Here is a 23,514-nt window from a genome sequence, read left to right on the forward strand (position 1 = left end):
AGGCAACCACGATAAGGGACAACGATAGGCAATAACGATTGACCCGTGAAGGTTACACCCCATTCATAATCCATGAGATTACTAACTCCATATGGTTCGGAACCACGAAAGGAGGATCGGGGATGATGGTACGAAGTGAGTCATGGAGTCACATTCGCCCGTATTGGCCTCTACTCGATTCTTATAGTAAAAAACATTCCTGTGATCTCAAAGGCATACAAACAAAGATTCAATTTTCTCCAAACTATTATTAAGCTAAATTGGTTGAATTTTAATGCAACATATAATTCTAAAATATTGGTGATCACTTGATTAAACAACAAGATTAAAAGGAACCTAAACCGGTTGTCCAAATCATCTTATTAGGCGTGATTTTCAATTACATATTCTCTTTAACATGCAATATGGTGATCAAAATAAATAATAGAATCAATATCAACATAAAAAACGAATTTAATCATAATTCCAACAACATAAAAATCGTTAGAAAAACAATAATAATAAAAAGAGCATGATCCTTACTTTGAATCTGTTTGTTTGCAACTACAAAATAATAAACGAGTTAGTAACTTCAAGAAAATAATAAGGCAATGACTAAATTAAATTAAATAAAATAAAGTTGATTTTGGGGCCAAACCCTCAAACGATTCTACCTTTCACGCCTTGGTTTAAGGACAGAACCTCGAGTAAAATATGGACTCCTTTGAGTGCTTGAAGAAGGAATTTTGAAGTGAAAAGGGTAGGCTAGTGTTTAGGTTAAGAGCATAGAAGAGAAAAAGTAAGAATAATCGAATTCTGCCCCCCCCCCTTAAATATGAGAAATGAGGGGGTATTTATAGGGAAATGTGCTGAGGGAGCACACGGAACCCTAAAATGATAAAAACCCTAAAAATTGCATCCCGTGACACGGTCACACTGTACCGTGACATGGTTAGACTGTACCGTCAGACGGTACAAGTTCCCGTGACACGGTCAGTTTTGGAGTGTCGCGAGAAATTTTTAGAAAACGGAACGGAAAACGCGTTAAGGGTTTACGCGAAAAGGACACGGAACTTCCCGTGTCACGGCAGACCTCCCGTGTCACGGGAAGTCCTACCGTCTGACGGGAAGAGTTCCCGTGACACGGTCAAGCTTGACCGTGACACGGTCAGTTCCAGTCCACTTTTCCGTCTAAATTCACTTTTAACCCTAATTTCTTTCGGCTTTTTTAAGTGCCGATTGATAATTTGGGGCTTTTTTTTCTGACTTTTATTATTCGGGCTAAAAATAAGAAAATAACAAAAATAAAATATTTGGGCCAAAAATAATAAAATAATAAAATAAAAAGGTTTGGGCTTAAAATTAATTAACAAATTAAAACTATGCCTTTACCAAACACCAAGACTGATCCATAGACCTTTCAAAAACAAGAATTTAATAAGATACGATTTTTTAAGCACTCTCGAGATTAAATACTAAACCCGACCAATAGTGGCGGTGATAGGTTATTTATCATCGGGTTTGGTTTTGGGGAGACATTTTTAGGTGTCTACAATGTCACTAAGCAATAAAAATCAAATCTTTAACCCTAACATGATACTAACAATCATAAATATTAGGAAGAACATAGGAAGCATCGTAACAATCATATTTAATATATTTGATATTATAACCTTTTCCCTAAACATGATACTAGGAATATCATAATAACAATATAAACATGATTTCTACATCATAATATCAATTAATAAATTAAAGTACTTACTTTGATGCTTCGTACCTCTTTCTAATAACAAAATACACACGTTAGTAACTTCAAGGAAAATAATAAACAAACAATTAAATTAAATAATTGAAAGAGAGATTTGGGACCAAACCCTCAGAAATTAAACCTTTCACGTCTAGGGCGAAGGCAACTTCGAATATGGCTAGGTGTTTCTAGATCTTGTGAATGCGGAATTTTGTATGAAAACAAGTAAGAAAGAATTGAATGCTAATTAAAACTTGTGAGTGGGGAGAATTGGTGAATGTAGATGATGAATTCGTGAATGAAAACGGAGTTTTTGATACGATATTTATAGAGAAAATCAGCCAAAAAAGATAATTTAACAAAACAGAGTCTGACACTCAGGAAACAAGGTTGGCGCCAACCCAGGCTAGCTGGCGCCAAGCACCAGTGGCTAGCGCCAGGCGCCAATGGCTAGCGCCTGGCGCCAAGGCCTGGGGTTGGACGCCAGTCTTGATTTTAACGCGTTTTTGAAAATCCGATAAGTTTACCGTACTGGAGGATAAAATAATATAATTTCTTCGAAAATGCTATTTGATTTTGATTAAAACTCTGAAAAGTCAACAAAGTCAACTTATCAATGCTAATTGAATTAGGAATGAAAAGAACCTTCTAGAAGATTCTAGAATACTAAAACCATTCCTAATTGCATTAGGAATGATAAATCATATTAGGCCCTCCCCTAGATCATTGGGCCGCACATAAAGCTCAAACAGGGCCCAGTTTGGTAAATTGTCCATAATTTCCTCAATATTCATCGGAATTGGGCTTATAATATATCATTGGAAAGGTCTTTGCAAGCCCCATCCAACTACACTACTATTGGACCCATACCATGGACCAACCAAACTGGATTGGCTGTTTTCTTTAAAATTAAGTTTTCAAAAACAGAAAGAAGAGAAAAGAAATAAAAAACTTTCTGCAACACTAGACCTTTCCACACTTTCGTTTCTTTCGATTATGATTCGACGTGAAAGGTACTCATCACTGGGTTTGGTTTTGGGGAGACACAAATGGGTGTCTACAGATACTCTGATGAAACCTGCGGCCAACTGCTTCCTGATTTCTTCCTTGATTTTAAGAGCCACATCGGGTTTCATACGGCGCAGCTTTTGTTAGATAGGCTTCATACCTGGAATGAGTGGTATCGTATGCTGACCTATATCCCTGTCGATTCCTGGCATGTCTTGGTATGACCAAGAAAATACATCAAAAAATTCACTAAGCAAGTTAATTAGCTCTTTGCGTTCATCTTGACTTAGTGTTAATCCAATTTTTACTTCTTTAACAGTCGTGTCATTGGAAATGTTAACTGTTTCTATATCTTCGATAACTACTGTTTTATTTTCGTGTTCTTCCATTGCTTTTATTATTTCTTTGTCTTTTTTATCATTAGCAAAGCAATATTGATCAAGGCTAAGGGAATGACACGCATCGTAAGCAAAGGTACTCATTTTATTGAATTCATTGGCTAATACATCAAGAGGGGCAAGGTCGGCTGCGACCTCACCGAAATTATTTGGACTAGAAAGAGAGGACTCAACAAGAGACTCAGGATTGAACTCTATAGCAGAAAGAGGGTCGGCCTCAGACTCTAAGGACTCGTCTACAGACTTAGACTCGGACTCGGACTCGGACACAGACGACTCAGACTCATCAAACATAGGACCTTCGCCAGCGGTTATTTCCAACTTCTCTCCACTTGGCGTAGTGATCCTCAATGTCTTGCGCCATCCCCTTGAAATATTGTCAGCTTGGACGATTAACTCGGAGGGGTCAAAATCCTTGTTTGCTATGACAGCTTGAACGAGCTCGGAATTGTCATTGCGGACCGGCTTAGATTCATTCTTCTCCATTCCAAAAAGCAGGTTGATTCCTAAATCATCAGAGTTCAGGCTAGTTGGCTTCTTGGTTGTGAAGAGCTCTTCGTCTTCATCAACAAAGTCACAATCGAGGAACATCTCGAATCCTGATTCACGGATCCCATCATGGACGAATGGTTCAGGGAATTCATAGCATGGGTAGTCTTCCCCTTCTTTGATGTACTGGCCATTGAGGGTGAACGGATATGGATCCATGGCCATTTCCGTCTTCGTGATTCGAGCATTATTGCGAGCCTTCATCTTCAATAAAGCTTGTTTCACATCTTCTATTGTTGGCTTGAATCCCAAGCCAAAAGTATCCTTCTTGAGTGCACCAGGATGACCCCAAGATTCAGCCATTTTCTTCTTGAGTCCAAAGGTCATTCCAGGGAAATGACCATGCTTCTTCAGAATGGCATTGATATTGGTGTTTGAATAGGGATCGAAGTGGAGATGGCACTTTTGCTCCTCTTCAATCACGAGAAAATCCTCGAGCGAAAACCCCCAAAGATCTTCATCTTCTTCGTCATGTTCAACATGGACGATAGGAGTGTCAATAACTTGAATGCGCATAGGAGAAGCATCAATAGTAATTGGAACTCCTCCAACTATGGCTTTCACTTTCTGGTGCAGCGATGATGGAATCGCCTTTAGCTCATGAAACCAAGGGCGTCCTAACAACAGATTGAAAGAGGCCTTAATGTCCACCACCTGAAATTTGGTGCGACATTCAATGGCCCCAGTAGTTATATTCAGTATGATAGTACCCACGGCTTGACGGTGAGTATTATCATAAGCGCGAATCCCTTGAGTGGAGGGAGTAAATTCTTCATTCTTTATGCCCAACTTCTTTGCAGTACGGAGTGGGCACACATTGATTGTAGAGCCATTATCAACTAGGCTCATAGGACCATTCATCTGCCTACACACCACAGTGAGGTGTAAGGCCTTATTATGCTGGTCCCTTTCCGGGGGCAGATCCTTGTCAGAAAAGGAAATCAGATTGCTAGTACTTGACAATTCAGTAGTGAGAAAGTTGACCAGTCCTTGAGGATTCATGTCATCATCAACTCCTATTTTCACAAGAGCATTCATCACAGCCTTTCGATGCTCGTGGGAAGTGGCCAAAAGCTTCCATACATTCATCTCCACCTTGGTCTTTTGCAGTTGTTTGACCACATCGCTGTTCACAAGGTCGATGGGATCAACTATCGGATGTGATTGTGGTGGAGGTGGAGGTGGATTAGGTTGTTGCAACCGTCCACTTCTGGTGAGAACCTTGACCTCAAAGTCCCCCCAAACATCTTCACTTGTGCCAAGAGATGAACAGGCTATATCCTTGAGATAAACGTCTTCATCGTCACTATCCCAAATTCCATTCACTTCTTCAGTACTCGAGATAAATACAACTTCCGGCAGGGGTTCATTCACAGGTTGAATGAGTATCGACGGATCAAAGGAGACTTCATCTCCCGTGATAGCCAAAGCGTCAGAAAGAGGACCTGTTTGAATGTTAGGCTTCTTGCCCCCCGGAGGGACAGGAAGTTGATTAGCATCAATTAGGTCTTGGATTGCATCCTTCAACCTCCAACATTTCTTAGTGTTATGACCCTTGCCTTGATAAAACTTGCAATAAGCATTGGGGTCATAGCTAGCGGTCCTATTCTCAGGTCGAGGTTCTGGAAATCGTCCGATTGGCATAATCAGTCCTTGACCATGAAAACGGTCATAAGCAGCATCATAAGTCATTCCCAAAGGCGTGTAAACCCTCATTTGCCTTTGGAATCTTTGAGGAGGAGCATTAAGGGCCAGCACATCATTGATATTGATATTGTTGGTAGCATTATTGGGCTTAGAAGACGAAGAAGAAGGAGTGTCGTTCTTCTTGTTTTTCCAAGTGTTGTTATTATTGTTGCTACCAACAGACTTCATTAGTTCATCCTCGATATTGATTCCAATATCGTATACAGCTTCAAAGGTACTCAGAGGCAGAAACTTCAGGTGTTGCTTGTACTTTTGAGTCAGATTGGCAATGAACAAGCGAACCGTTTCTTTCTCCTTGGGGGGATCCACCAGGAGCGCAGCTGTTTCCCTCCACCTACTTAAGTAAGTGGTGAAGCCTTCATTCTCTTTCTGTTTGAGAATGGAGAGTTCACGTTCAGAAGTCTTGGCCTGAATGTTACATTTGTAACGATTCATAAAGCTTTCAGCAACATCCTCCCAGGTCGCGAAATGTTTGGATTCCAAAGAATAGAACCACTGTTGACAGGCATGCTCCAAGGAAAGAGGGAACACCTTAGGGAAGAGTGTCACATCTACTCCCTTAAGAGCCATAGTTGCAGAAAAAGCCTTCAAATGGAAAAGCGGATTATCAGTAGGCTTGAATTTGGGAATGTCAGCAGTGGAAAATTTCTCATGAAGCTTGTCTCTTATGGACGAAGAGGTGACAGGCTGTTCCACATAAGTGAATTCTTCAGAAATCTTGCTCATCTGTTCCTTGATCTTGTCCATTGCAGCGGTAGTGACATTGTTTTGATTGTCTTGTTCTACCGTACTGACTCTAGTGGTGAGTGTCTGCATCATGTCAGACAATTTTTCAATTGTCTTGTTGAGGTTCTCGATGTCTTCCTTAGTGGCCATTGGTTGAAAGTAGACTGGAGATGGATCTTGTGGAGATGATTGAGGTGGTTTCCTTGTACGCCTCTTTGGTATAAGGGGTTGTTGAGGTATGGACTCGAACCGTAACAATCTACCCCTGCTTCTTGACCAAGTGCTGTGACACCGAAACAAACACACCCTTAATGACCAAACTTAACCTTAACCCATCCGGATTAAAAAGAAAAATGGAAAAAAGCAATTTTTTTTTTTTTTTGTTAAAAATCTATAATTTTGAAACTCTACTTGTTTATTTTTTTTAAAAAAAAATATGGGAGGATACCATCCGACTTACTCGATACAAAAATAAGACCTCCCTAAAATACGGTCAAAAAGTAGTGCATGACTTAATGAAAAAAAAAAGTGTGTGAACACGATGTGTGAGTGATTAAGTGAGGTTATGGACGCGTGTTTTGACCGTATAGCTAGACATGACACCAAACTGGACACAACAACCACATACGTACGCACAAAAATCGAAAAAAGGACTGACAGGACACCTTTCCTGGGCACCGTGTCACGGTGTAGACTGTCGTGACACGGTGCAGTCTACCGTCAGACGGTAGAGAGCCCCGTGTCACGGCATTGTTCACCGTGGCGCGGCAGAACATGCCGTGACACGGTGCGCAGTTCCAGGTCAGTTTTGTGATTTTTCCAGATTTTAACCGATTTTAGGTCCGTACTAATTACTATGTGAGAATAAAAACCCTCAGTCAAAGGTTAAACAAAAGAGTAAACACATGAAGGTTAGCACCAAACAACCACATAGCATTTAGGCACGATGATGTAAAAAAAGTTCGTAACCTAGAGTCAAGATCTATGTTCAACTATTGGTCAAGCTTTGGGTGTCAAAAGGGTACCATGGTTAAGAGTTTGGACGCGTTAGCAAGGCAGCCTCCCTTGAGGGTGTATGCCAATGGGCGGCTCCGCGAGTTCGTGATGAAATCGAACTCGACTCCATGGTTTGGGTGGATTTAATAACTCGGATGAACCCTTATTGCCATGAGCGTTTTTGGGTCGATAGAGCTTAAATCCCCCGGGACTAAGACGCATGTAGAACACATACGTTTTTTCAGAAAAATCGAAGGAAGTTGACTGTGAGGAAAGAAAATAAGCCACCGGACTGATTTTAGGACTGCCGTGACACGGCAAAAATTCCCGTGTCACGGTACTGTGCACCGTCATGGAGTCACATTCGCCCGTATTGGCCTCTACTCGATTCTTATAGTGAAAAGCATTCCTGTGATCTCAAAGGCATACAAACAAAATATTCAATTCGCTCCAAACTATTATTTAACTAAATTGGTTGAATATTAATGCACACATTATTCTAAAATATTTGTGATCACTTGAATTAAACAACAAGATTAAAAAGGATCCTAAACCGGTTGTCCAAATTATCTTATTAGGCGTGATTTTCAATTACATATTCCCTGTAACATGCAATATGGTGATCATAAATATAATAGAACAAACATTAATATTGGAAGCAATTTAATCACAATTCCAACAACATAAAATCGTTAGAAAAATAATAGAAATAAAAGGAACATGATTCTTACTTTGATTCTGTTTGTTTGCAACTACAAAATAATAAACGAGTTAGTAACTTCAAGGAAATAATAAAACAATAATTAAATTAAATTAAATAAAGTAGAGTTAATTTGGGGCCAAACCCTCAAACAGTTCTACCTTTCACGCGTTGGCTTAAGGACAGAACCACGAGTAAAGTATGGACTCCTTTGAGCACTTGAAGAAGGAATTTTGAAATGAAAAAGGGTAGGCTAGTGTTTAGGCTAAAGCATAGAAGAGAGAAAAATAAACTAGGGAATTAATTCCTGCCCCGTACATCAGAAATGAGGGGGTATTTATAGGGAAAATGTGCTGAGGGAGCACACGGAACCCTAAAATGATAAAAACCCTAAAAAAGTATCCCGTGACACGGCAAACTGTACCGTGACACGGGAAGTCCCACCGTCAGACGGAAAACTTTCCCGTGACACGGTACATTTTTAGTGTGATGCGGGAAATTTTCAGAAAACGGGAAAGAAAACGCGTTAAAGGTTTACGCGGAAAAGACACGGAATGTCCCGTGTCACGGCAGACTTCCCGTGTCATGGGAAATTCCACCGTCAGACGGGAAGGATTCCCGTGACACGGTGGCTGTCTACCGTGGCGCGGGAATTTCCAGCCCACTTTTCCGTCTAAATACATTTTTTAACCCTAATTTCACTCGGCATTTTAAGTGCCGATTGATAATTTCAAGCCTTTTCTGACGTATTATTATTTGGGCAAAAATAAAAAAAATAATTAAATAAAAATAAATAAAAGGTTTGGGCCAAAAATAAAATAAAAAGGGCTAAAATTAAATAATAAGTTTGGGCTGAAATAAAAACTATGCTTTTACCAAACATCAAGACCGATCCATGGACCGTTCAAAAATACGATTTTTTAAGCACTCTCGGGATTAAATACTGAACCCGACCAATAGTAGCGGTGAAAGGTTGTTCATCATCGGGTTTGGTTTTGGGGAGACATTTTTAGGTGTCTACAACGGCGCTTTCAAAGTATCGTCTCTTTGACGTCGTTTGGTGGCTGATTGTTTAGTTCTAGCCATCGTGTCCTGCATAGACACATAGATGATCGGTTGAGGAGTACAAAATTTCTCCATGCACCCAGAGCCTGCACTCCTAGTCCTAGACTCAGCCGTCCCAAGTGACCGGCTGACTACTGACCTAGGTCGTGCCGTGTGTATAGGTGATGAGTCCATTTATTGAATGAATTGAAACAAATGTAAATGAGTTGAAGGGGGTAGGGGCGGTACCTTACGTTTGTCTCTGAAAGGGGGGCAAACGGTGATGACCGACTGAGATTGCTGCTGAAGCTGACCTTGCTTGCTTGGGGTACAGACGGTTGAGAACCGGCTGAGGTAGGCGAAAAATTAGCAGAGTTTGTGTCCACACACAGACGAAAGGCATACTCTCTCTCTCTCTCTCTAAAACTTTACAATTTCTCTCTCTAGAATATTTTGGAAACGTCCAAAATGAGAGGGGTAAAATGCGAATTTATAGAGGGGTAAAAGCGATGGCAATTTTGTAATTTTCCCCGAAATGTGAAAAGTTAAATTTTCACAGTAAAAAAACCTTTATTACTATCTCCTATGACTGAGTGACATGTGTCACTACTATAAAACTTGGAAAAAATACACCTAATTAAAGACCCGTTATTTAACCAACGGGTATGTAAGATGTAAAAGATCCAATTTTAATTATAACGGGTCTTTTATGTGTATGAGAAAAAAATAAAATAAAAATATGAGACCAGTTATCAAAGCTAACGAGTCTCTTATTTTATTGTGTCCCACTTTCTGATGAGAAAAGAAAAATAAGGGGTGTGTTTCTAATTTGATGGGTCTCTTAACTTTACTTCTTATTTATCATCATACTACGTATTTCCTATAGAGGAAGTGCTAATGTAGGTTTGATATGTATGTGCAAATACATATCAAACATTAAAATATTGAAAAGTATTGTAAAGCACATGGGGGTGGGAGAAAAGGAGGAGAGAGATGGGCACGTGGGACCAGTTTTAAATGTACCACTGAAAGCTTATATAATATCATTGACTATGTAGTGATACTATTTCTACACGTAGTTAGTACCACTGAATGAATATACAGTACCATTGAATGAATATATAGTACCACTGAATGTTCAATGATACTATTTGATCATCTAGTGATACTATTAATCACCCAGTGGTACACTTAAATTCAGCACATGGGGGTAAGAGAAAGGAGGAGAGAGATGGGTAAATTTCATGCGAAATGTCTCTTATGCCCCTTGATATGTATGTCCAGGTACCTATCAAACCTCCCTTTGGAAGGCCTCTTTCATACAAATCAATTCACCTACTTTCTCTCTCTCTTCAAAGCCTTCTTCCAAGCCCAAATTAAAACCCTCATTTACTCTTTGTGAACACGCCGGCCGTCGTCACTGACTCACTTCTTCATCTCTTCTCCATTAAATCAAAACACTGTCCCTTCATGCCTTCTCGCAACATTTACTCTAAGAATGGTAACAGGGGGATCTTTCTTTTCTCTTAATATGCTTGCTCTTTATCCACTTATTTTTTATAAAGTTCGAGTAAGTAGCTAAGGTCCGATTAGAGTTCGATAATAAATCTGGAAATTATGAAGAATTAATGTCTAATTGATGATCTAATTTCAGATCAAAATTGAGGTAAACGATCTATCCATTGAATTTTCGGTTTACATTTTCTCGATACTTATAATGCGATTGTTATTAAATTTTTGAATTGTATTTTACTTCCATCTTCATTCTGGCTTTAGTCCTATTTCTATATCTCACTTTCGGTTTCGTAGTGTTGTTTTTTTTTTTTTTTGTTAGTCTTATTATTATGCTCAAGTGGGTTTCTATGTTGTTTTTAGTGTGTTTGGCTGTAGTATACGAGTATTGTTTTCTTAACGAAGGAATGTTGCATATTTAATTAGCTTTTTATTTTATCTTATTTTTTTGTATCACCAATTTGAGTGTTAGAATTTTTATACTGTATCAATTTCATTAACTGTAATTTTTCTTATGTTTTTGTTTTGGCAGATTTGTATGATTTGGTCCCACTAAATCCTCAAACAACGGAGATAGAAAAAGGAGTATTCAAGTCTTTTTTTTTTTTTTGGTGTAATTATAATTGTAATTAAAATTTTGGTGTAATTTTGTTGGACATTTTTTTTTTGTATTACATTAATTTTAATTTAATCCATTGCTATTTTCCGTGGTCGAATTATCCGCCAATTTTTATATAGCATACAAACAGAGTAAAATTTCAAAATTCAAATGAAAACAATGAAAACCTTTCAAACCGTACCAAAATTAAAAAGCAATTTTTTTTAAAAAAAAAAAAAAACTAAGAGAACAAAGAGACCCGTTGTTTTACATGATAGGTCCGTTTGGTACCACTAAACAGACCCCCTATCTCAAATAATGGGTCTCTTTTTCTTCTAAATTATTAAATTCATAACCTACATAACAGACCCCCTATCACCTACACCAGGTTTCTTTGTCTTTATAAAAGACCCCCCTAATGAACGGGTCTCTTTATCAAACAGACCCCTGAGATAGAGACCCGTTGTGAGGCGGTCTGTCAGGCATATATTTCAACGGGTCTCTTTGCCAATTTTTGTAGTAGTGTGTCACAGATGCCACGTGGCGCGCCACGTTACATTTGTGAGGGGCAAATGTTTTCGGTAATTTTACCCATGTCACGTGGGCCAATCATATCCTAACACATGACATACTTTGGTTGGTCTGAATTAGACCAATCTCCATTTGACACGTGTTCTTCCTAGAACTTTGAAGAAAAAGGCGGCCCTCAAGGGCACAAATCCCAAGAAAGTTGTAATTCGGCGCAGCCCAGTAGAATTAGGTCATAGTGACCTTAAGGGGGCACGTTTTCCAATGACCCAATAAATAGGGAGATTCCCCCCATTTTTGGGACATCTACAATTTATTACATCATACCCTACATTCCCCTACATCAGGGAAACACCTGATCTCGGAATCCGAGAAGATCTTATTTCATTTTCCGCACCTTCTCCTACTCTTGTTCAAGTACTAATTTGATCGTCGGATGCGGTGCTCCAAACAACCAGAGTCTCGTTGTTTTGTAGGTAAAGGTCGCGCGCAATCAGTCTATGAGCTGTAACTCTCCCGAGGGACAAAAATACCTAAAACACGAACGATTTACAAGTTCCTAAAACTTGTTGGTGACTCTTTTACTCTAGCTTTCTTCCCTTTGGACGCCACCATGCTTAAGTGTATGATCACAGTGGGGCTCAAGTGTAAAATGCTTGAAATATTTCTTACACAAATCATCATCAAAAGAATCTTAATGCAATAATAGACCAAAATAAATTAGTAACACTAAGGAGCCTATAATCCCCCGTATTTTTAAATATTTTATAAATGAAATTTTATTTTATTTAAAATATTTATTTGTACTTTTCCGGAATTTAATTACAAAAGTTTCAAATTATTAATATTGGTCGAAAATTATTTTAGCACAAACTATTTTATGAACCTATGTTCTACAATTCATGATCATACAAACAAAGTCTAGTCCATTTCATTTACCTAATTGGCCCATTAATTTTATGAGGCCCAATCCTCTTACTTACCCTACAACATTCTCTCCTATAAATACTCCATTAATCCCCAAAAATTTCCCACACAAAAAGGTTAGTCTTATTTTTTCTCTCCTTTGTTTTATTAATTTGTATAATTATAATTATTGATTTATGGATTTTGATTTTTTTGTTTGAAAGTAATTTAATTAGTATCAAGTTGTATTTTAATGATTAAACTTTATAATTTCAGATTTTATAATGTCATAATTTTCAGATTTTGTAAATTTTATTACCTAGGGTTTTTAATTATTGAAAATCATGATTTTAGGGTTTTTATGAACAATTGATTTAGGGCTTTTATAGTTATGATGTTTTGAAATTTTGGTGATTATAACTAATGATTAGTTTAACTTAATTCCAGATTATTTTGAACATGTAAATTCGTGTTTTAATTTTTAGATTTACGTTCATTAATATTAATCCCGTTTTAATCCCGATCAGGTTCTAAACTCATCCGATTTTGACAAAAAAAGTAGTGTTTTCCATGTGGAAACAACGTTTTAAGAAAGACTCACTACTTTTAGTAATGAGCACCACCCTCTCGTGGCCAAATTCAGCCTCTAAATATGATTTTTGGGCAGTTTTTTTATTTTAATGAAGTTTTTTTATAATTAAAATATTATCCTTGAGTTTGATTGATAAAATTAATTATGTTTAAAGTTAATTAAGCATAAATATATGTTTTTATTGAAGTTTTAAGTGCTAGAAATAGTTTCTAAGTACTACTTTTGATGTTTTATAAAGAGGGTTTAATCACCCATTAAAAAGGGAGATTATTAGGGGTTTTTAAATAATTTAAAGATTTTTATTAAACTTTAAAATTGCTGTAATTTCATGTATAAGAGTGTATTTTAAGGTTTTTATGAAGAAAATTTAAAGAACTATATATAAGCCTTTAATTTTAAATAAAGGGAAGGTTTTTAAGTGTTGTTTGATTTGGATTTTGAAGGTTTTAAAGTAAGTTAATATTGCTGTAAATTTGATTGATTGGGTATTGATTGAGATGTTATTGTTTGGTTTAGGAGAGGAGTTTATTGAAGGTGATTTCTAGATAGTAAAGTGTCATACCAATTCGTTTATTATTCAAGGTACGTACGAGTTACGAAACCTTTCTTTTAGGTGCATGTTTAAGGATGGATCAAGAACTTAGTATCATGTATAGGATTGACTGGGTTAAACTGTTTGGTTATACATTGTGAATTTCAAATGATGTGCACTATTTTATAATGCAAGTATTATTTGTGCTCTAATTATGCAAGGTGCGTTTAGAGGCAAAGGTATGTGATTGGTAAAAAGATTAATTTATTATTTATTCATGATTATGCAAACAGGATGAGTAAAGGAGGAATTCAAGTCTTGTAAGACGAGGTTAAGGTTTTGGGGTGCCTTATGCACTCAAGGTGTTTATACACCGAGGTAGTAAAGGAATAATTAATAAATGTTGTTTGTCACTAATAAATCAAGAATTTAAATTGGGAATTTGCTATGTTTGATTGAATTGTGTTTGGAATGTTTGTATTGTAATGTATATGAGTCATCACCAAGTCTAAACCTGTAAATCACGTAAAGTGCAAGATGGATGAGCAATAAAACTTTGGATTGGTGCACATGTGGAGTAATGACAATCAGGGGTTGGGGTACATGGGATATTAGCCGTGTACTTTTCTCGAGGCCGTCTGATCTACGAGTCTCTTATTTCAAATATTTTTCAAAACTAGGAGTTAGGTGAGATCTCATACTAACTACGGTCACGGAGTCACGCCCGTGGTCGTTGGATGTTTATTGATGTTTCCGAAAGGAGGCATGGGGTTTTTCTTTTATTGATGTTCCAAATGGAGCATGGGTTGGACAACCTTGTCTATTGCGTAATCCAATGAATAAAAATAATGATTTACCTATTATTAATTAATGGAGTCTTAGTAATATAAATAGTTGAGTCGTGTGTTGAGTCTATAAAATTTAATGATGCATGATGATTGATTATTAGTAGCATGTTATGGATTTCTTAATTTATTTTGCAGCTTGTATGTACTCAGCTTTGCTGATTGCGTGCTTTGTGTGTCTTTCTTTGGTCATGGCCTTCGCCTTTCAATGACCCTATGACGATCCAATTTTTACACTTGTAATATTGGGGAGCAGAATTACCACAGGTTCTTACACATGCAGCATTCATCAGGGTTGTGGGATCTTGAGTAGAGAGTTGGTTGTTTGCATTTTATTTCTTTTGCAAGTTTGAATTTATTTTAATTCGATTTTATTCGACACTATTTCTTTTGGGTTTGAATTTATTTGAACACTGAATTTAATCACTTACTACTTTTATTGGGTTTTGAATAAGGGCCTTAATGGTTCCAAGTTGTATGACTTAATTTGGTTTCATTCGTTGGTTTTGAAACTTATTTATAACTGATTTAGTTTTTCCGCTGCTATTTTCTGATAAAGCCTTAACGTTTGAACACGTGGCGGTAGCACGCCAGTAATTCTCTTGGATTTTATTCAGGGTATTTACAGGTTTTAAGAGAGAATTATTGGGGTGTTACAGAGCCATATGCCAAAAAGCATAGAGAATACATTCCTTGAAAAATATTTTCTACCTAATCAAACCAAAATCACAACCAACTTTCAAAATCAATTACAGAGTACAAAAGCTTACCAAAAAAAAATTAAGGCATCCATACTCAAAAGACAAAGACATCATTTGCTAGTATTTAATATGACTCTATAGGTTAAAAATATGACATATAGACTGGACCATGATCAACACAGTTGTCATGCAAGCTCAAGCATATACAATAGTCTATGTTAAAATGTCTCACAAACATCACTAACCACTAGCGGAGCCAGCTTGGGACAGGGGGGACAGCTTTCCCCCCACTTTCCCAAAATATTTAGGTCAAATACATTTTTGTGAGATGAACTTTGCTATAGAAATGAGATGGTGTAGTAATAATTCCTTTAAACTTATTTTTACTAGCGTCCGAGTTCGATTCCCGAGAGATGTGTTTTACATATATATATATATTTTTGGGCGGTGTTGGATTTCCCATTACAACAATACAACTACTCCAAATAACAGAGCTAACATCGTTCATTATCATTTTTTTTTATGTTATAGGATAGTATTCCTTCTATTTTTAAAATTATTAATAAATTACTACATACATTATTTAATTAATTGTAATAAATATAATTTTTCATGAACAGAATCATAAACTTACTGTTGAAATAGAAAATTATAATTTATGAGAATTGTATGTCATTAGTTATATTATCTTATGTTTGATGATTTAAGAGTTCCAAAACAATAAGCAAATATCTTTGGAGGAAAAATTGGTATATGATGTTATTTTTTTGACAAATTACTCCGTATTTTGTTTTGTTTATTTATTTATTTATTTATTTTTTTTAATTTGAGTTATAAACTTTAACTATTGAACTCTATGTTCAAGTACTGATTTTTTACTCGACATTCTTGTTAAACTATGCGATGTCCATTCGTCTCTCCGATTTGATATTTCTGGCTCCGCCACTGTCACTAATATTACAATCTACGGGTATCATGGCCCTAATTTTAATTAAATTATTGACAATTAAGCCATGTACATACAAAAAAATATGTTAAGGTTATGAATTTGGCACCATCCTTCAAAGAAAAATTTATGACATCTCAGTTTAAGGAGAGCAACAAGACTCCAAAACCCACGTAATTTTATATTTCAAGAAGAACTGAAGTCCTAAGGAACAAATAGTCCAACATCAGCATGTAAAAACAAAATTATAGAACTTCTTAGCCTAAAAGCACAAATCTGATGAGAAGGATGTTTGAAATGGAATGAAGCTTACTTGATAGTGTTGGTGACGACATCAGATCAAATGGGCCAGAACTAGCAACCACATACAAAAAATGAGGAGGAAGTATAAATGTAGTGTTGTGTGACAAAATAAATTGTCTCAAAACATAAAAAATTATAACAAATGTACTAGAAAGAGTGAAAAAGGAAGAGAGAGATACAGAGAGTGAAAAAAGGGGTGGAAGGGGGCCCACCTTTTTATCAAAAAGGTTTAATGTGCAAAAAAAACAAAAAACAATTGGGACCAGAACTATTGAATATTTTGTAACATTGAATATTTTTGTAGGTACCACTGAAATTGTATTGTGTATCACTGAGAGTGTATTTTGTACCACTGAATCTCTAATGGTATTATTTAACAGTCTAATGAGACATTTGAACCATTTTTGATATACCATTGAAATTTTATTTTGTACCACTGGGAATGCATTTTGTACCACTGAATCTACAAAGGCAAATTTAAATCCCACATAAAATGACCAACATGCCCATGTGAGACACTTCTATATGTCTCTCATCCCTCCATTTGGAATGCCTCCCATCAAAATTTTCAACTTCAGGACACCCTGCCATGTCAACTGATGCATGTGTTATTTTCGTGATATGTAAAATTAATACGGAATAAGTGAGTAGTTAAGTTTGACGTACCACTTTCAAGGCATATTTCGAGCTTGTCTAGGGATTTCCTTGGAGCACAACTTTAAAGCTAGGTTCAACAATAGGTAAAAAAAAAAATATAACATAGGTTGTAAACACCATTTAGAGTAGAGATGTTATTGGCTTCAACCATCAAGAATTGAGTTGAAATGGAATGTAAATAAGAAGCCACCCATTCGTGATTACATGCAAGAAAAATAGTATCAAAAGTTTTATTTCATGAGCACATACATACACCAAACATAATATGATAATGAATTAAAATATAATCATAGAAAATCCGATAGTGACTTTGGCCAGCAGCTAAACTACCATCCATAGCTTAATTAAATGTAAACTAAATACCCAAATAAATTACAAAGTGGTACATAAAATACCTTTCTGCTTAAATACCCAGTTTTAGAAGTTTGCTTTCATACCCGCTCTGTTATTCATTCCACTTCAAGTAACACCTTTTCCAAAATAGGCATTATGTTGTTCCTTTATTTGTGGACTGAATTCAGATGAAGTACTATCTCTCTGTAGTCTGACTGTCGTTTGCAACAAATAGAACAAAAAAAAGGGAAATCTGAAGAACCAAAAGACAAAGATGGTATAAATTTGAGATTAATTAGATGAAACCTTAGTGTCCTCGTCCAATGGAATGTAAGCCATTTCTTTGCAAAGGTCAAACAAATTGTATTTCACACTCTAGCTGAATATATTTTGCAAGACACCCACAAAAACTGCTGCTAGAAGAGGAGTTAACCCAAGTGGAGCACCAAACAAAATCAAGAGAAGAAATTAACTCCTGTAATCAGAAGAACAAATGAGAACAAACATAACGCATGTAAAGATTTTGTTTTGTTTTATTTGAGCTAGATGTCAGCAGCTTGTAATGTAAAGAGTATAATTTTTTCAACCAAATAATTTCTCTCTTGTTTATATACTATTGAAACATGAAAATGACTACGTCGTACAAAATTATAGCTGATAGAGTGATAGGGTGGGAAGAAATTAACCTTTAACCCAATGAATTACATAAAGTTTTTTTTTTTCTCAACTATGAAGCATAAAGAGTTATCAAGAGCTTGTTTACTTAAAGCTAAGTTCCTTCAAAAAAAAAAAAAAACTTAAAGCTAAGTTATAATTAATTTAATAAAATTAGCTCTTTTGACAAAAGGTTAGTAAAATTTTGCTAATATTAATTGCACAACAATAAAATGCAAGATAGAAAATAATGAAAAAAAGAAAGACTCAGAACAAAATAGTAAACAACAACCAGGTTCCGAGATATACATTTATCCTTCTCAATTATCCATTCAATTACAATACATAACCTAATTAGTCACAACATAGACTTAAATTCATGATATTCCATATATACAAGCACTCTAAGACAAGGCCCACGCCAAAATTGTTTCAACATACATCTTAAGCAAAAATATCTTCCAATTCAGTTTAAGAGTGTAAATTTTAATCAAAGTTCAAATTTGGCTAACTTGTAATTTTAGAGTATAATTTCTAAAATGAAATGATTTCTCTCCAATTTATAAAATATTAAAACGTGGACCAAACCACAAACAAAACTATAGCTAACAGAGGAATAGGAAGAAATTAACCTTAGACCATAAAATACTGGTGACTTTGATGAATTCTCAGCAAAAAGAGTAATTTAGAAAAAAAATTATTCCCATATAAAAATTAAAAATGACAAGATGTACAGCTTGATCAAAAAACCAGCAGTAGCTCCCACCATCCATTGATTATAAAGCACTCGGTCAACAAACAATGATTTGAGCATAAATATCATAACATATTCCGGTTTTCCCAAATAAGTACTTATTCAACTATTAATTTGATTCTCGTGGCCCTTAATTAAAAAATTCATGTGTACCTGGAGATTTCCTTTGTTGATCGCCATTGTTACTTGGATGGGCTAATTTTGATGCCTCACATTGCAGAATCTGCAAGATTCATGATAGTTATTCAGTGATTTCATCAAGATCTATATCCTAGGGTTTTGAAACGAGTAAAATTGGGTAATTGATGAAGGAGTTCTGTTTTCGATAAGTGCAATTACTAGATATATTAAGGATGGCTATTATTGAGATAATAAGTTCGTTCTTTTGGAACGTCATTATCTGTTACTCCCTCCATCCCCGAAAAAACGACCCATTTGGATTGATTTCGCGGGTATTATGAAAGTTAAATAAAAATAAGTAAAAGTATATTCGAAAGATTAATTTACATGAAGTTTGTAAAAAAGTAGAGAGAGAAATTAATAAAAGTACATAGGGAAACAAAATTTTATATAGGGAAGCTAATTTTGCACAAATATTATTGCAAATTGGTGCTGATTTTAATGCAAATAGGTCATTTTTTTAGGACTAAAATTAGGCCAAATAGGACATTCTTTCGGAGACGGAGGTAGTACTAAACTATGATTAATAATCTTTGGGCTAGTCAAATAGTCCAAAGCCCAAAAGAATGGATTTTATGAGGTCACACACAAAGGTATTGGGTTAAGCAAGTTAAAGACCCATTTATGGGCCTCATGAACAAGTAACTAATCATGAATTGGATTGGGCTAGCATAGTTATATTAAAGTTAGGTTTTGGGCTTTTTCATGGACTCTTATTTAGAGATGATATCTATAAATATGGTCAATGCCTAGAGTTGTATGAGACAACACAATTAACAGTTCATTGTGCATCAAGCACTCATAAATCCCCAAAACCCTCACACACTCTCTCTCTCTATCCCACGGCTCTCTCTCCTCCCCCCTTGGACTTACGGCCGGCCACCCCTAGTGGCGCGTGTGGTGGTTCATGATTTGTTCGTTGGTCGTTCTTCTCCTTAAAAGGTCAATTGAAGGGTTCAATTGCAACTAACTACCATTAGTGGAGTTCTAAATCCGTGCATGTGGACCAAGTAGAGGAATCACGTTTGAGGTTTTTTATCTCTCTTGTTCTTGTTCGATTACACGTTGAATCATGCTTCAAAGGTATTAATACTAATTCTTTATGTGTTATGCATGATCTCGGGATTAGGTGCTATATGAATATGATTCATGTTTTCCGCATTCGTACCTATAAACTCCTACAGTGGTATCAGTTAGCCTATGCATGTACATATATTGTATATTAATTCTTTGATAGTCCACAATTTTAATTCAATTAGGAGGGAGAATAATTTAACTATGGGTCAATTATTATTTTAAATGTGATTTAACAATATAGAGTCATTAAAAGTTGTTTAATTTGCTCCAAATTAGCCATAAAGAGATCCGTTTTTTGCCCCTAATCACTCGCAAAAATTCGAACCCCCCCCCCCAACCCTAAATTCAAAATTTTCGAAACCCTAAACCCCAATTTGAGAAATTTGTGTTTTGGTTTTGATTTAATTCAATAGTTATGTGTTTAAAGAATTTAATCTACTCCCTCCGTGTTTTTTAAGTGATACATTTTCCATTTCCGGCCGTGTTTTTTTAAGTGATAAATTTCCTTTTTTGGCAAAATAATACATTAAAACACAATAATTATTTTGGATAATAATTGATTTAAAATTATGTAATTGGCTAGGCAATTAGGATAGAATCTCCTAAATTAGTTAGGATAATCATGGAAAATAAATATGATTTATCTTCCATAATTAAAATATGATTTGATTCTATCTCTTACCTAAAATAAAATACATGATATTTTATGGTTGGTTAGAAATAATATATGATATTATCTAATTGCATTAATTAATTAAAATATGAGATATTTTTGGAGCCATGTTTCCTTAGTTGTGAACATTTGATGTTGTAGTTTAGGAAAACATGATGAGTGATTTATTATGTGGCACTTTATAATATATGATATAATTTATTGCTATATATAGACTAGTATGGCCCAGAGATTCTAAATACGATCTGTACATCGTTTCGTATTTTTGTAATCTAAATACTGTATGCGTACCATTAAGTATTTTGTAATTTATTTTATTTTATTTTATTTAAGTAGTAGATAGAATAGAATAATACTACAAGTTGCAGTTGATCCAAGAAGCCAATGGAGTGGAGGCCCAAAGTAATAAGATGGATGAGATCCATGAAGATTCAAGTGGGAGCATTTTTCTGCTTTATTAGTTTTCTTAGGATTAAGGGGCCATACTATGTCCTGTTTTTATTTATGCATTAGTAGATTATGCATGTTATATTTATTTTATGTTGTTTAATGATGCGTTAGAGTTCACTAAATAATCACAACATAAATGAATCTAGGTCCCATTAATATTAAGGTTGCTTTTCCAATTAGATAATGTAGGGAATATTTCAAGCATTACCCCTAGCTTGAACCCCACTGTGATCATACACTAAAGTACGGTGGCGTCAAAAGGGAAAGAAGATAGAGCAAAAGAGTCGCCAACAAGTTTTAAGAACTTGTAAACCGTTCGCAGGGTGAAGGTTACACCCCTTAACGATCCTGGAGATCGTCAACTCCAATAGGTCTGGAACCATGACTGGTAGTTCGGGGATGAAGTTACAAATCCAACCTAAAAGAGATTGAACCTACCCTAATAATAGGCCTCTACTTTATTCTGCTCGTATTCATGTGCGCTTTCTGACTATCATGCAATCAATAGGATTAACCCTAAACTTGTTTATCTATGTTGGTTGAATATTAATGCACAAATAAATCAATTATTGGCGATCACTTGAATTATAAACATATTAACTCTAAACAAGATTATTAATTATTTTATTAAGCGCGATTACAAGTACCAATTCCCTTTAAACATGCATAAAAGGTGTGATCAAGCAATAACAATATATATATCAAGCAACATAAATAATAATCATCAAAATAATAATTATAATCATCATAATAATAATCATGTTAATAATAAAGCATAATAGTAATAGCAAGATCCTAGGCATGATACTAACAAGATTAATAACAAACCCTAGCATGTCACTAAGCAATAAAAATCAAAGCTTTAACCCTAACATGATACTAACATGAATATTAGGAAGAAAATAGGAAGCATCATACTTTTAATCATACTAGATATTAGAGTTACCCTAAACATGATACTAGGAAGATCAAAACGCCCTAAAATGATACTAGGAATCATAATAACAATCTAGACACGATATCTATATCATAATAACAATGTAAACAATTAAAGCACTTACTTGGATGCCTCGTACCTCTTTCTAATAACAAAATACACGCGTTAGTAACTTCAAGGAAAATAATAAACAACCATTAAATTAAATAGTTAAAAGAGAGATTTGGGACCAAACCCTCAGAAATTAAAACCTTTCACATCTAGGGCGAAGGCAACTTCGAACTTGGCTAGGTGTTTCTTGGTCTTGTGAATGTGGAATTTTGTATGTAAAAAGGTTGGTTTAGAAAAGAGAGAGAGAATAAGCTTTAGCTTAGAGAGAGAAGAGAATTAGAGAGTTATTGATATTTGATGATGAAAACGGAGATTTTAGGAGGCTATTCATAGAAAAAATCAGCCAAAAGGATAGAAAAACAAATCAGAGTTTCGACGAGGAAAAAAGAAGTTAGTGTCAGGCGCTGACCATTAGCGCCAGGCGCTAAGGCTAGCGCCAGGCAACAGGCATTAGCGCCAGGCGCTAATTAATTTTTTCACGCGTTTTCTAAATTCAGATAAAATTTGGCCGTACAGAAAGGAAAAATCGTATTTTCCTTAAAAACACTCTTTTATTCTAAATAAAACTCCAAAAAGTCAACAAAAGTAAATTTATCAATGTTAATTGAATTAGGAATAAAAAGAACCTTCTAGAAGAATCTAGAAGACTAAAACCAATCCTAATTGCATTAGGAATGATTAATCCATATTAGGCCCTCCTCTAGATCATTGGGCCGCATATAAGGCTCAAACCGGGCTCAGTTTAGTAATTTTGCCATAACTTCCTCATTATTCTTCGGAATTGAGCTTATAATATATCGTTGGAAAGGAATTTTCTAGCCCCATCCAACTACAACATTATTGGACCCATATCATGGATCAACCAAACTGGATTAGCTATTTTCTTAAAATAGGTTTTCAAAAACAGAGAGAAAAGAAAAGAAATTAAAACCATCTGCAACACTAGATTTTCTACACTTTCTCTTCATTCGATTATGATTCGACGTGAAAGGTACTCATCATCGGGTTTGGTTTTGGGGAGTCACAAATGGGTGTCTACAGAAGCCCCCACTTTGACTGAGTTTGGAGAAACGCAAGTTTCGAAAACAAAAGTCAAAGTATCGATAGGGACGGAGAATGATCCCGAACGTTCTGCGATCCTAAATCACTCTTGTAACCCTGATACCTGCAAACTAACGTTAGTTAAAAAAATAAAAGAGTTAAGAAACGCGTATCTTGCACCGTCGAGTACACGTCTCTGAAGGTAACCGATTTTCTGTTGTATTATTGTATTTCTATAATTTTTGACGACCTCCTGCAAGCTAGAGAATGCCGCCTGAAGACTGCTACGCTTGTAACTGCCTCCAATTCTGCCATGATAGACTTCTG

The 23,514-nt window shown here is 35.6% G+C and overlaps 1 long non-coding RNA gene across 1 annotated transcript; it reads right to left on the reverse strand.

Annotated features, from left to right (window-relative positions):
• Positions 1 to 16,679: 16,679 nt before the first annotated feature.
• Positions 16,680 to 18,982, reverse strand: LOC145585083 (uncharacterized). Its single transcript, XR_014100550.1, has 3 exons — positions 18,872 to 18,982; positions 16,987 to 17,785; positions 16,680 to 16,916 (listed from the first exon to the last, which is right to left on the reverse strand). It is a non-coding gene; the product is annotated as an uncharacterized LOC145585083 (long non-coding RNA).
• Between the last annotated feature and the right edge of the window lie 4,532 nt (positions 18,983 to 23,514).

Source organism: Chenopodium album, chromosome 2, assembly GCF_948465745.1.
Source record: "Chenopodium album chromosome 2, dcCheAlbu1.1, whole genome shotgun sequence".
Taxonomy (NCBI): domain Eukaryota; kingdom Viridiplantae; phylum Streptophyta; class Magnoliopsida; order Caryophyllales; family Amaranthaceae; genus Chenopodium; species Chenopodium album.